We start from the raw sequence: 13,332 nt of genomic DNA on the forward strand, positions 1-13,332 counted from the left end.
ACGACATAGCCACGGACACCAAGTTTCCTTAAAATCCTCTGAAATCTCTTCAATGGCCACCCACAGGGTTCTCTCATGCACAAGTTCCTCCTCAAAGTAGTGCTCCAAATAGTCTACATTAGTGGGGTCTAGATTAGAAAATAAGAAAAGAAGGAACCTTATGTTCCTTTGGTAAACTTCCCTATCCTCCTAGAAATCTGCTGGATCTTAAGTGAAGATTATTCGATAAGTGGGGGGACTGGCTCCCGTCTAATGTAAAAAAAAATTAATTGGCCACCAACGAAATTGTAAGGTCCCCTATAATATTCATGAGAATAGTATCGAGATCTCCCAACAGTTGTTCATCAAATAATTCATGACAGAGAGTGGCTATGAGATTATTATCGGGGTAGAAATGGCATACGACTGCTATAAGCATAGCCAAAATTCTTACATGAGAGAGGATTAAGTTGGGACAATTAATGTATTGGTTTCCCAAGTATTGTTGAACAACTCTCCATATTACTTTATTCCTAACAGAAACAAAATGTATGATCCTTTTTATCTTAATGGGCTTACTGAAGGGTATAAGACGAGCATGAGAAGTGAGCTTAATTGGCGTATCCATGTTTATTGACTGCAAAAAGAAGCTACCATTCTTTAATAAATAGTAGAAAGGAATGAACTCAAGGAGAGAATTGCAATTAAGGCTCGCATATAGGGTGAAATGTTACATGCATGGAAGGTACTTTCCACCCTACCCAAGCAATTACTCGGTATGCTTTACTAGCACATCCAAGATTAAAATTTCATAAATGAAAAGATTGCATAGGATGAAAGACAAAAGATAGTAAGGGTTAATGTGGAGTTTCCAAGAAGAAATCAAAGATTCTCATTATCTGTTGCCATTGAGGTATCTAGGGTAGTCAAAGCTAATAAATGATGAGCTAGATCGTAGTTATATAAGATTAGGCACTTAGTACTAACAACAATTGGAAATATATTTAAATTACTGATTCAGATTACAGATGATGTCATAAGTTTATATAATTAATTATTGAAAGTATTTTAAAATATTAAGTATGTTTTACCTAGAACGCTTAGATTCATGGTGGGCAAGGGCAAGGAAACACAAATGGTTTCGCTCTTTCCATTTGCTCCTTCATTAGCCAATTTATCTGCTAGGCTATTTTCTTTTCTATAGATGTGATTGATAGTTAGCTTCTTGATTTTTTTAGCTATGTCTAGGGCCTTAGGTTGTTGAGAGTTTAATTTCCAATTAAGAAGGTATTGATTTCTAAAGCCAGTAATCACAATAGTAGAATCTCCTTCTATTTCTACTTGATTTAGCTTTAGTTTCTCACATAGCCATAACCCGTTAATTAAAGCTTTAAATTCAGCTTCATTGATAGTGATCTTGCCAATTGGCTTCATCCATTTGGCTTAAGTCTTAAGTTAACCATTTTGAAGAATTATCGTTAAAAGGTCTTAAGTTAATAATTTAGCCATAAGCTAATGATTATTAATTGATTGCATAACTTTATTAATTGCATTCTCCATTTATGTTTCTAATTTGGATATTTCGTTGTGTTGAGAGATAATAGTGCAAATTATGTCTTGGGATTATGTGTAGCAATGTCACAAGTTGAGATTTTTTATTTAGATTGGCTTATAAAAGCCTGTGGCTATAAGAATGACACACTTTGGACAAGGTTATTAAAGGTTTCTTCAGTGGATAAGTTATTCATGGTTTCTTGAGTGGATGAGTTATTATTGTACATGTTTGGGGTAGATGCAAGAAGTTGACTACCAAAATCGCAGAAGTCTTCGAGGAAAAAACATTGTTGCTAGATACAGGTACTCGTTTATTAGAAATAGGTACCCGTTTATTAAAAATGTGTACCCGCTTTAGGTTTGGGTGCCTGATCCTAAATTAAAAAAATGGATACCCATTTTTTTCAAACCGAGTACCCATTGTTTTCAAAATGAGTAACCCATTTCAAAACAAACACGTATTTCTTAAAAAACTCAAAAAATTAAGTTTTGGCACTTGAAAGCTCATTTTGACCTAGTTTTAGAAACGGGTACCTAATTTGAAATGTGTGCCCATTTGTTAAAATTTTAATTTCACATGCCATGGGTTGCATTGTGTTTTGGCTTGGGATAGGCTTGGTAGGACCATGACTGTGCTTCTTCTAGAAAATTTGGTAAAGGCATCAGAACATGAAATTTTTGCATTGCTGTAATTTTTTTTGGAGGACTTTCCAAAATAATTTTTTGACGAAACAAAACCCTATTATAGTTTCTAAAAATGTAAATTTTATAGTAATATGACTTATTATAGTATTTTTACAATATTTATTAAGCCAAATTGGTACCTAAACTTCAAATAATATGGTTAACAAAAGTTTTAATAACTTTTTGATTTTATGTTTTTTGACAAATGAATTATGTCATCAATCTAGATAGAATATACTTCAATATTAAAAACAAAAATTGAAAAATTGAAAAAAATGTGAAGTTCTCATCAAATTATGGTGGTCGTACACTATAGGTTTTCAAAATCCACTTGATGGTCAAATAAAAATTAAAAAAAATATATTCAATAAAAATTAAGAAAATAAATTTCGATCAATCTTTGGTGTGTTAGGTACCTTTTTCTGAAATGAATTACAAAAATCATTTTTTTCTACTCTGGAAAAGGGCGGTCATACACGTGTGTGGTATGATCCTAAAACAAGAATTTTGAAAAAGTGGTTTTTGAACATGCTTACCAAAATGTAATTTATACCATGTGGGTATTCCAACAAATTATGTATTTGAAAATTAGAATTTGAGCACTTAATTTTATATTAGTGAAGTTTTCCAAGATTCAATCTTGATGTACCTCAAATTTAGACATTAAGTGATAGGAAATTTGAAAAACAAGGAAAACACTTCCACTTTTTGGCCAAAAGTGAGACTCAACTTTTTGCACCCACCTTTAAATCATAAGGGGTGTGACTTATCGTAATAAATAAATAGAAAATTAGAACATGGAAGTGGTACATTGTGGTAAGTGGTTATATGTCATGATTGGAAAATACATGGAACACTTATGCAAGGAGATAAGTTTTGATTAGGAATTCCTCCAAGACTAACTTGTGTTTAAGATAAATATTATCAATGGATGTAATCATAATTGGTTGAATCATTAGGTAATGATGTTGGATCAATGATGAACTCTCAATATTGCTATTAGGATTTGAGAGATTAAGAGATTGACACATTTACATAACATAACAATGAAAAATTTAAGATGTCATGCGATAAAGTCATACAATTTTCATCATTTGAGACCATCCTTTTCACCCTCTTAACAAGGGGATTGCCTCACTATTTGAATGTTATTGATCCATCTAATATTTAAGCTTTCACGAATAATTGACAAGATTTTCCACTTGAATATGAGAAACTCGTGTTAAGACTCATCGTCCTCTTATGTTAGGTGTTTCATTTGTAGGAATAAAGGTATCAACTAAATTCAAATAGAAAAGATTAGCTGACTCAAGATCTACGTCCTTGAGGGAAACCATTAGTATATTTCTTCTCATAGTAATGTTGAATATAGTGCTCGAGGCCATAAAACTCATGCACAAAACAATAAATTAAAGGAATTTATCAATAATTCAAATTTTAATAGATTGACCATTTAAACATTGAAAATCATGAAATGCATAAAATGTAAAAAATCGTATAAACTAATTCTAGACAACCAAAAAAGATTTAAATGAGATTTAATAATATATCACGTTCATCAAATTATATTGGTGTTAAATAAGGTTCATTAGAATGTGTAAATAAACTAGGAATCATTGGTCTACTCCTACTTACTTTGGAAGGAAGATGATCTACTAGGCCTTGAAAGGGAGGAACCAATAGGAAGACACAATGATGTTTTTTCTATAAATAGGAGGCTCCATTAAAATCATGGATGGAAGAATGTAAGATTTATTGTTAATTAGAGGCAATTGGGTGTTTTCTATGTGAACAGGGAGACTAAAAATATATAGAAAGAATCAAGAATTGCTCTAGATTTAGTAGGCAACAATTGACGTATAATTCAAAGTTGAGACTAAAACAAAAGGAAAATTGCATCTTGCTTGTCTTGTTCCCAAGAACAAGTTGCCTTTCTTGATTGGGACCCAAAGTTTTTAAATAAAATAAATTGGACATGGTAGCTCTTGGTCTCATTTTTTTGGTTAGTTTTGTTCATCTATAACTTGTATCTACACAAAGAAAAGAGGTAAACAATTGTCTAGAATGAGGGTTTCCTTTATAAACCTTGTTGAGCTTATGAAGATGCTTAAATTTGACTTGGTGCTGAATTTTTGGATAGGAATACCATGGAAACCTTTATGAGATGCTTATAGATGCATATACTCTTAGATTTAATGTTTTGATGCTTGATCTCTTTCCTTAAAAATTAAGATACAAAATCATATTTGAGAGCCTGTATTTGTGTTTATGAGTTGTAAAAATGAGGGTTGGTAGCTTATACTCACCTCATGATATGTTAGGGACTTGAGGATGATGAAAGATGATGCAAGATTAAGATCCCCACTTAAATAATGTAACCATTAACATTTAAATTTGGGCTTGACCGTTAGGGAATGAGGTGCGTTTCTTAATCGAATGATAGGAATAGTATGGAACATTTAGTATTTAGTTTTAAACCATGATGGGATATTATGAAAAAATATATCCATTAATGGGAAGGTGTGATCTCAACCCACCGAATACAAATAAAATTTTGATCGCATCCCTCAAATAAATGAGTTTAACATCTAAATAGGTTGATATGTATAACATTCAACAAACAATTTAGACGCCAAAAGATGTGCATATCATATCCATATCTGACGAAAAATAAAACAACTTATAACTAGGTGACATGTTTGAACTTAATAGACAAGATAATTAATGGAATTATGAACATTCATTAATTATAGGTCAAGAGGAGAGTATTAAAAAGATAATCAAGGACGAAATGCCATGTTTCCATGAAAAATAGACAATAGAAAGTAGAGTTCGATTGTTAGAAATACTAGAAGAGCTACAAGAATATTATCACGAGGTTGAAAAAGAGGGAATCCCTCTTAAATATTATCACAAGTTTAAAAAGGTTCTTAAGAATGAATAAGAGCTTCTTTTAGGCATGCTTGGAAATATCAAAGAAATTGGAAAATTTTCTGGAGATTATGTCTCAATAGTTTGAAGGACGAAATTCCGTCAAGCTAGAAATCTTGACGCCATTGACAGATATGGACTTGAGATTCAAAAGGGTAGCAGTCTGAAAAAGCAGATACGAAAAAGCAGTCTGAAAAAGCGAAACCGAAAAAGTAGGCCGAAAAAGCAGTCCGAAAAAGCGGAACCGAAAAAGTAGGTCGAAAAGCAGTCCGAAAAAGTAGTTCGAAAAAGCAAATCAGAAAAGCAAAGCAGAAGGGGCAGCATTAAAGAAAATTATTACAGCCATCTACAACCAGGTTCCTTTATTAGTATTGTTTTTTAGGGTGTTATAAGTTTCAGCTGTAAGTGTGCATTATACCAGCATTATCATTTTGTAATCCATGTAAATGCCAAAAGTCTTGGCCATATTTCATGAGGATGATGCAGTGGAGGGTCGGAGAATCTCTGAAGGAGATGTCGTAGCCCTCGACAAGTAACCACACAATGGAAGATCAACAACAATGGCCAAGTCACAATAATTTATTCATAGATATAACTGATTACATGCAATGTGCCGGGTTGTAAGGCCTTTTGAGTTTAGGGCCAAATAAAACAACAATTATAATAATAGTTCTTTAAGATCTCTCATGATCGAACACAAATACTACCTAGTATTTCTCGCAAGCCCACCAAGCAATTTAGCATGGCAAATTATCATGCCCAAAATACAGAGGGCAAAAGCACACAATTTAAAAAAAAAAAAAAAAGATTAATAACACCACTAAGTTTGAAGAGGGGTTTTAATAAAGTTTACTATGTTTGATTTACCAGTTAAACTATAGGAATGTTCCAAAGTGTTAATTGTTGCCCTATCAAATCCTAAGACTACCTCTCAGTTTTAACCACAACATGCAGGAATAGATTGTTTAATGAAACTTTCATTATTAAATCGAATAGTTAATTAAACAATCTAATTTCAATTAAATAAAAGATTTAACTCATTATCACTTTTATTTACTTTTAAAATATTCAAATCATTTGGATAACAATTTAAATAATTACCAATCTAATTATTTCGAAACGTTTGAAATAAAGAGAACTTACTAATTAATATAACATTGCTTCCATAATTAAACTTTATTTAAATTTTTTTCTAATAACAATTTTATTTAAATCTATAATCTATTAGAAAGAAAAAATTCCTAATAATAATAACAATATAAATTAAAGTAAATACAACTAAAATTAAATAAAAACTAAATAAATAAATAAAATATTACACTCCTAACGTATATAGTAATTTACAAACCAATATAGTTACTAACATAAAAAAAAATATACTAAGATTTTGAAAAAAAAAAAAAACCTTATTAATTACCTAACTTAAAATTAAAACTAATTAAAACTCTATTAAAACTAATTCTAACTTAACAACTATCTACAACTTTTACAAACTATATGCTAAATTAAAAAAAACTAACCAAAAACTTAGAAACATATACTAATGACTAACTAACTTAAACTAAAATTTAAATAAAACTAAACAATATTAAAAAGTTACTTTACATCTAACATTACTAACTAACTTACCCTTTCTACTAACCAAAAGTCAAAACTTATTAACTAATCCACACCCCCTCCTCATCTACCCCACACTTTCGTAACCCCCCCAAACCTGCACCTATACTCCTTGCGCCTAAAATTCTGTCTTCCACGTGGGCCCTGTCCCTCTCATGCTGTCCCAGGCTGCAAGAAATGCAGCAAATGATTTGCTAAGGAAAGGTTATGCCCAGGCCTAGGAAGGAGACAAAAAGGTAAGGGGAGAATGATTTTAAACTTTAAACAAGCCTACATCCATTAATAAATTGCTCCTCAAATACGTTGGTCAACACAACTGACATGTCACGTGGTCCAAAGGGTACTTGCTGCCAAATTCGCAGGCAACTAGGAAGGAGGAATGAAACAGCCGCCCAACTTCCCACATTAATAAGGGAGAGGCATAAAGTTAGTTAGGGGAGAGTTAGGATGTAAGGATATTTGAAAAATAGATATTTATATATAGATTTATATTTATTATTTATTATTTTTTTTATAAGTTGAAATATTAATTAAGTTGAAAAGAATATTCAGAGAATTTTCTAAGATTTTCTGTTCAAAATGGAAATGATTAATTTTCTTTCCATACAAAATCCAGTGAGCTTTTTTGCTCTAGGGAACACATTTTTTTTTTAAGGTCATTTTTTTGTCTAAGTTTGGAATTTCAAATTTATTTATTAGTCAAGGGGAGTTTTTTTTCTTCTAAGTTGATTTATAACATAGATGTAAAATGTAATGCTTGAACATTTGAAAAGGAGCATTATTCTTCCTAATACTCGAAATTTACGAAATGAAATACTAATCATATCATCGAATTCTCTTTAACATATTTTGAACTTTTGAATTGCATGATTGTTAACCATCATTTTATCTAATTAATCCAAATGAAATAAATATGATTATAAACACAAGAGAATTTCACAGAAAGAGTGAAACATCATTACGTTAGATTTTTAAGTAACATACGCAAAAACTGAATCAAACTAGAAATATCATAAGCAAGGGTATTACTCAATCATTTTTTTTATTGAACCACCTTATTCAAAGGCTCCGTCGGGAAAGAACCAAGAAGAAAACCCGACATCGTTGCCATTCCCAAAATAAGTTAAAATAACATTTTTACACAAGATTTCGATCCTAAGGAGAAATCTCTCAACATAATTGAATTTTGATAACAATTCTAAATCTCCTTCTTGGCTCCACGACAGGGGAAACCGTTACCAATTTCTTCAACAAATCACGATGACCATGGAGAGAATGAAAACTAACCGGGAGACAACCATACTCAACATGAAGATAAATTCAATATTCACTCCCATCTAGGTTTGCACTACAAGTTCGACATCGAACCAGACTAGGGAGAAGATGGGTTTTTCCAACAGGAGATGTCAGACACAACACCATAACAGGTGTCCAAAGGTTTCAGGGCTGAAACTCAAGAACTTATGTTCTTCCATTCTTACATTGCAAAACTCAAAACGTGGTTTGTGTTGACAAGTAGGGGTCCATAACACCCTACCCTGTCTCCATGTTCGTGTCCTAAGAAGAGACTCTACACTGTCGGAGTCCAACTAAAGACCTCCTCCCATACATGGCCACTTTTGCCCTATCTGTGGGTTAGTAATGCCAATATACCCATACTATCCCCTCAAAATCAAAGTAAAAAAAAATACAAAGGAAAACATTTAAGAAAAAACCTATTTCAGTCCTTCAACATTTTCAACACACACACAAACATACATATGCAAATAGAAAAACTTAAGCATGCAACAACACATGAACAACATGAGCTGAGGGATTCCTACCTTCAAGATTGGGTTATGACAATTGAACAATTTGAGATGAGCATTCCCTTCCTTCTTCTTCTCCTTCAATCTTGAATTTCACTCTAAAACTAGAGGTTGGGTGAACACGCAAAACTCTCTCAAAATTGCCTTTAAATAAGACCCTAACCTCAACTACCTTCAAAATGTAATAACTCCCCCAGTTGCCTAAAAGTTCTGGAGTCTTCTAACTCAACTAAACATATGCTAACCTCAAGGTGGAGCTATAGTTATGTAACTTATGATGAAAACATTCAATTTTCGCAATAAAACAAAAATGAGGTTTTTGAGTGACCATAAAAGTCAACAAAAGGGGCTAGGGGGGTGGAAAATGCCCGCAACACATACCCTTTAGGTACTTAGATTTCATGATTTTAGGCCTTTAGGATTAATTAGGGACCTATCAAAAGCTAGGAAGTTTTAGGAGTTGCTAACAACTTTCAAAAATGTAGATTACTCACTAATCGTGATTAGGGTAATTAACTTTGATTACTAACTGATAAGCTAAAAGGTCACTAACCTAGTCCGACTTAGATATTTAGGTTTCTTAGTTAACCCTCACTATCATGCTGGAATGCATATACAATTTAGGAGTGTCAAACGACATTGAAAATTCACTATTACAAAACATTGACTCTTATTGATTATAGAATGATACATTCATACATCTCACGATACATATAAAATATGAACAACGAGGTTTGTATCTTTTGTTAGATTCAACCCTAGTTTTCACAATTGGTACATAGGGTTCAGTTTCATTTCTCCATTAGATTTCTTGGCTAAAATATCCTGCACACTCATTGCACACATTAGTAGCGCAAGAAAATCACATGCATATATGTATGTAACGTATTAGGAAAATGACATAAATTAAAAAATCCATCTTTCAAATAACCAGTTGTTTATCTCGTTGTACTGATATTTTTAATCATTAAAATTGCATAATCAAAGTGTTAATTCTACATTCACTTTCTACACTACTTCATCAGTATACATGTTCATAAAACATTAAATAATGAAATCAAATATATGAAAGTAAAACATCACACAACATGAAATAACATAATATGTTTAGTGTATCTTATAGTGTCTCGACATATTGAGTCATGAGTATCAAAATAATAATGTATCAACTATGCTACGATGGGTCGGGGTGAGGCCACACAGAAATATAGGGCATAAACTGCTTTTGTATGCTTTAAGATGCATTTTTGGAGAATTTTTGAGTTATTTCTCACCCACGATGATGGAGAATTAAGTGATTATGTCCTTCAGAGTCGCCAATGCAAAAAACTTATGATTTCGGTGGTCAATCTTACTTAGTCGATTGGTATTTAACGGTTGCCATAAGCTTACTGCAGGAACGTAAATGGTTAAATAGTTTCCAAGTTCGATAACCGCCATCTGTAGACACCGTTGTGGATCACATGAAAGATTTATGGTCTCTTTTCTAAATTTATGAGGATGAGTCACTGGCGAATAATGAGTCAGATGTTCCAGTATGTTCATGCAATGGGTTGTGGCAGTTTGTTTGTTTGTTAAAGTTGATCTTCAAGGCAATAAAATGGCTAGGTTACTTGAGTTGATAAATTTGTATCAATAATGAATATTTCATATCACTAATATGTGGTATTTCTAGGCAAGTTCTAGAGCAGTTAACGGGAGAGGGAGATTCAGGCCAGGATATGAGGAGTCTACAAAATTGCGTTGACGGTGAAAGGATACAGGTCTATTGAATATGGTGGAGTCTCAAGAACCCACGTGGATCTAGAGCATGATATTGGTAGAAAATGCAGAGATTGGATTAGGAGGATTATTAAATTGCAGGTCTATTGATGCACTTGCAGGATTCAAGAGAATGGTTTCTGGCTTTATAAGCCATCGAAATGCATTAATTTTTGATTAACACTCAAAATAATTCAAATCATATATCAGTTAGTTAATTTTGAAAATCTGTAACGTTTACTGAGGTAATCGATGTTTTTTTGTCCTCTATAAATATCTGTACTAGAAAATAAAAAAACTTCCATTCATATTGCTCCAAAAAAGAACTCTGCATATTCTCGAATATATATGTTATTAAATTTCTTCCTAAGGAAATATTGAAGTTTGAACCAAGCTGGTGGAATTTGAGATTGTTGGGCATAAACTTTGATATTGTTTGAGATCAAGTTGTGTTGAATAGAGCATCAGCATCTGAGTGTCTTCTATGCAAATTCTTCTACAATATAATTAGTAAGAGTTTATTTGTTCTAGAGTTAAGATCTATATAGTTCATTATTTTTTATCATTTTATTCTTTATTTATAATTCATTATTACGATAGGTGGATCGAATTGCTTGCTGCTATTTAAATACAATAAATACAAATATCGTAAAATATTATTCTTTTCTTTATTTGTATCTATTTTGTGCATATAAGGGTTAAAACATCATCAACTGGTTTAAATATGCATAATAGCGAAACAATTTAAGGCATTGTGATAACTAAATTGTCTATAGATACAATATACCTAATATCATAAAGTTGTATGAGAGAACATATATTTTCGACTCTATTGCCCATTTAAACTTTGGCTCTTTATTAGTTTGCCCATAATTCTCAATCTACATGCTGCCAATACTCTGGTCTCTTTCCTTTAAGAGTTTGATACTTATTTGTTTTACTAATTCCTTCTAAATTTATCTTTTAGAAATTCTCAACTCTACTAAAGAAATCAAAGTTCGAGGATTAATATTCACCATTTATAATTTAGAAGCTTTCCTTAAAATCTTGTCACTAAAGGAAATTGTCTTTGCATTATATCTATTCGTTATAAAACATCTTGTATCCAAGTTTTGTTGTCCAGGATCAGGTGTACAGGCCTTGGTTTTGCAAAGCCAAAAACACAGAGGATTTAAATTAAATTGATTGATCCTGCAAGTTGGCCAAAACCGATTAGATATCCCAGCATTGAGCAAGCTAGACTCATAGGTTTCTACTCAACGATTTTGGGAACCAACAAATTGGCGACTCTACTGGGGACAAAGTTGCAAGTAAGCTTTGCATACTTACTCCATCATACTAGTGTAAAGATTCATTTAAACATGATTTTGTGGTAACTTTTCAGATTGTCTTTTATAAGCATTTACCAAAATCGTGAATAAATTATTAAGTTTACTATCAGCATTTTCATTTGTTATTTCTATAATTTTCAGATTTTGTAAATTAGTTTTCTTCTCAGCATTTAAGCATAAATCTATAAGATTCTTCCTAAATGTTGAAAATTCTGATTGTGTCCAAGTTTTTGAATCTGAAATTTTTATTATTATAGTCCACATAAAGTTTTGAAAGCAACTAAACCTTCAGCTTTATTGTTATTTTCATAAAATCATTCTCAAGTTATTATTGGCATTAAGTTTGCTAGATAAACACCTGGATGTTTATTTCCTTCTTTTTAAAAACAAAGTGGTGACTCTATTGTGTTTCATTAATATATTTTATTGCAAAATATTTGTTTGCTTTTGAGGTGTATGTGGGGAAGAAGATTAGTGAATCCCTGACCTAAAAGGCTTGAGCAATTAACTTTTGAGAAAAAATCATGAAATAAGAAATGTAAAAATGAAAGGTCAAAAATGCTTTATATAGGACAGAAAAATTTTCAGGAAAGGGCCAACAAACAAACTGAATTATGTGAATCAAGTTATAATAGTCCTAAAAAGGATGAAGAAAACTGTAATCCATTTTTTGACATTCCTAGGGTATATGAAGAGCCGAATTGTGAGATAACTCGTATTGAGGATGATGAAGAGCATGAATAGGTAATGCAATGCAATATGATTATAAAAAAAATGACTGAGACATCAAATGGTACAGTGCAATATTAGACAAAACATTAAAAATGCAGCCATATGATATTCTTGAAAAATAGGGATATCAAAGAATCTTATTGCTTCCCCACTTAGAAATGCTTGTAATGAAGATAAGTCAAATAGGTGGAGGAAGAAAGGTCCGATCAAATGCAAAATGAAGTAAATACTTCATCAATGTATAATTCACCTCATAGAAAGAATTTGGAATCACAATTTGCCACAAGCCATGTTAATCCGCTATATGAGAACAAAAGGGATTAGAATGAAAATAACAACTTTAATAGGCATTTCAACAATAACCAACAAGCTTGGAATGCTGGACAACATACCAAAGGAATTTGGCAAAATAATGGAAACGTCAGACAACCTCTTGGTATTAATCAAAATAATAACATTTAGAACACCCAAGGTTATATGGTTCAAAATCAGGACATCAGGAATCAAGTAATGAGGCAGCCTATGACAATCAAGAGATATAGACAGCTTGATTTTAGTGGGATTAGAGGATATCCAAATCCAATATCTAATGATTTAATGAATGCTATTCCAAAATTTTCATGGAATGGGATAGAATTTGCTAAGCGACATGTGATTAATTTGAAAAATATAATTAAGAATTTTGAGGACGATCATGAGGATGTATTCATGAAACTTTTCGTGTAATCATTAACTAAAGATGTTGCAAAGTGGTATAGAAGTTTGTTGGATGGATCCATTTAAGGATTGTGCGATTTTGCTGATCAGTTTATTGAACAATTTGGTGATCCCAATGACACATCTTTTGTATCACATGAATTAACAAGTATTAAGAAGAATACAAATGAATCGGTATCAGAATTTAATAAAAGATTTAACAAAGTTCTCAACAGGAT

The 13,332-nt window shown here is 31.9% G+C and overlaps 1 protein-coding gene across 5 annotated transcripts in view; it reads left to right on the top strand.

Moving 5' to 3' along the window:
- LOC149564757 (MADS-box transcription factor 15-like) overlaps nt 1–13,332 on the top strand; it is a 287,442-nt gene that overhangs the window by 48,738 nt on the left and 225,372 nt on the right. The window lies entirely within an intron of this gene.

The sequence above is a fragment of the Cupressus sempervirens genome, chromosome 3 (genome assembly GCF_028749045.1).
Source record: "Cupressus sempervirens isolate cs-2001-9-10 chromosome 3, ASM2874904v1, whole genome shotgun sequence".
Classification (NCBI taxonomy): domain Eukaryota; kingdom Viridiplantae; phylum Streptophyta; class Pinopsida; order Cupressales; family Cupressaceae; genus Cupressus; species Cupressus sempervirens.